This window comes from Vanessa atalanta, chromosome 14 (assembly GCF_905147765.1).
Source record: "Vanessa atalanta chromosome 14, ilVanAtal1.2, whole genome shotgun sequence".
In the NCBI taxonomy this organism is placed as follows: Eukaryota; Metazoa; Arthropoda; class Insecta; order Lepidoptera; family Nymphalidae; genus Vanessa; species Vanessa atalanta.
In genome coordinates, this window is record NC_061884.1 from 9,542,375 (window position 1) to 9,545,582 (window position 3,208).

Here is a 3,208-nt window from a genome sequence, read left to right on the forward strand (position 1 = left end):
CGCCAAACATCAAAGAATATTTCATTTTAACTAACCATTTTTTAATTTTAAACGATTTGTTTACGAAGGTTAGCATGTGATTGAGGTGAGCTATTCGTCTTAGTTTCTATAATAGTATTGTAAGTAACACATTGGGCATAGATTTCAATGTGGCGAAGAGAAATATATAGCGTCGGTCGATAGCACTACGATTGGACGTTAGAAGTGTTAAATTTAATTTATCGAACGTTAGCGTGAGAATTAATAGATTCTGCGGCGGCTGTTAAGTGTTTTAACTACGACTATTTAATGGTTTAGCTCATTTCACACTAAATGCTATTTTATTATTTTTTTGTATTGTAATTATATTGATATAAATGTTTAGATACCAACAGATTATTTCATATACTGGTGGTACTGGGTAAGGCTGATAACGTATACACCTACGATCTAGTCATTAGCGTAATTATTTGCTCTCACTTATTTCCTCGTGACTGCTGTTTTTTTGTAGTGTTAATCTTTATAAGATACCAAAGTCCAGATGGGCGACTGCTATTTAGGATTATAACCGACTAAAACCCCTGTGAGCGTCTATGAACCGAGATGGCCGAGGGCTAAGAACGTCTCCATCAATATCTATATACGTCTAATGATGATCGCGGTTTAATCCAACACAAGCAGTACTGATTTTCCATATGATTAATTTGTGGTTAAAAATCATTTCGTGCTCGCCGGTGAAGGAAAATGTCGAGAGGAAACCTGGTGGAATTCACTCCAAACCTTCAAAAGGGGAAAATGCTTTAGCCCAGCAAAAAGGCCATGAGATCATTTCAATACACATTCTCTGCTCCTCGTATGCTGTGTTCCACTCATGGTGAAACTGCGCTTAAGCAAACAACACACAAAATATCATCACAGAGTTTTAAAAAATGTATGACGAACTTTTAAGCACATGACTTGTAATATAATTCTTGTAGATACACTCGGGGGGCGTGTATCTATCCCCACTCGCAATCCGGAGCTTGAGTAGGACTCTTCTGTGTCTGTGCCATTACTTGAGCGAAGTAACTCGAAGGTGGCTAGAGTTTCAGCATGCACTCAAGAGAAAGACTTTACATTAATGGTGTGAAAGTTATTAAAATTAATGTAATTATTGTTCTATAATTGTCATCTCAAGCAATTGTTTTATATAAAACTAGTCTCCGATCCAGACATTATTCAGGTTGAATAAGGTTATATTTAATTATATAATTAAATTGTTGTATAAGGTATAAATATACAATGAAAAATTTGTGTATATTTTGGCCACAACACTCGCTGGCGTAAGCGGAACATAAGTTACAAAATAGTCGAATGAATAATTATATACCGTACTTATATATTCCACTGTATATACAGGGTGATATTAAAAAAAAATCTATTTCTATTTAATTTTATTTAATCGAAAAAAATCCAAAATATTTTCTAAATCAATTCTTAGTTTTTTTCTTGAATTTTGGATCAAAAATTAGACAAATTATATTTCCCTTTTTCGAGACAACTACCACTTTGAATAAATATTCTCCGTAAAAGAACGTGTTTCCGAGATAGTTCATCATCAACGACGTCAAATTTAGGTCCATGAAGTAATCACCCTGAAAAGGAAAATAAAATACGTTAACGATATGAAATAACTGGTTCCAGATATATATACATAAAACTTAATTAAATGTTTCTCAATAGCTCATTAGAGTTAAACAGTAAAAACCAAGACCTATCCTGAAGTAGAAAAATTTAAGCTTTTCTCATTAAGTTGGTTTGAAAGATATGCAGAATGCGGTTATTTCTATCGCTGTCTAGAACAAAAGATTAGTAGCGAAAGTGATTCAAACCAAGTACGCAAAATACAATAATTCGATATACCAAATCGCTTAGTCGTTCAGAGACGTGCAGGGTATTCGTTATAGTCGCAGGTATCTTGTTTATTCGCTTCGTAGATATATATTCAGTATCGGTTCCAAATTTAAGCTGACTACGCCGTCGCGGAACTTCCTATTTTATACCACTATTATTAAACCAGAACATTCTTGATATATTTAGACACACAATGTACTTAATAATAAATAATAAAGATCTTCCATGTTTAAAATTTATAAACTTTTAGTACAACTCAACTCAACTCAACTCACGCGATATATACCAAAATAACATTTTTTACAATTTTTGTCTGTCTGTCTGTTTGTTCCGGCTAATCTCTGGAACGGCTGGATCGATTTTAACGCGACTTTCACTGGCAGATAGCTGATGTAATAAGGAGTAACTTAGGCTACAACAATAACTTATGTGACGCGCACGAAGTCGTGGGCACAGCTAGTTTAAAAAACCTGTTATCATACCCAAGAGCCATTTTAACGTGAAGTGCTCGCTTACCAATGTTTTAAAAAGATCTTTATTGTACAAAAAAATTACATCCAGTGTTACAACCTGTTGTTGTTACAACCTGTTGTTGTCAACCTAGTTTATAATAAAAATCTTCTACTTTGAAGTCTTGCGATTACAAAATTTAATATACATATTTTACGCCAAAATGCTACCACAATTACAATATATGTATATATATATAGCCCTCCCATATACCAAGTCACTGAACTATTATTACAGACAATAAATAAATAGTTTATGTATATTGCTGCTATTGAATAAATAATATGTATTCAAATCAAATTCCTTTATTCAATATAGAAGCATTACACTTAATTATTGATTGACAAATGAAACACTACCATCGCCGGTTCGGAAATGAAAATACGTTGATCTAAAACCGGCGATAGAAACTAAGCAGATTTTTTTTTGACATTTTATAATTATTTCCATATATTCAATATCAAACATTAAATCAATTCTTTTGTTATATCGTATAAATTGCTGCAGAGTTACTGACTATGTAATCAAGTGACGGGCGTAACAACTTTGTGTTTGTTCCTTCTACCAATGCTATGAGTATGGCATTGTCTTACAAAATCTTTAAATTATTATATGATATATAAATAAATCTATACTAACATTATATATGCGAAAGTAATTCTATCTGTTGCGCTTTTACGGCCGAGCAACTGAACCGAATTTGATGAAATTTGAAATGAATCAATTTTGAACCCCAAAACAGAACATAGGCCTGAATAATCCACGTGATTGATGCCTCTGGTGAATAGATTTTTTAAATACCAAATTTCAGCCGATATGGTTGTGA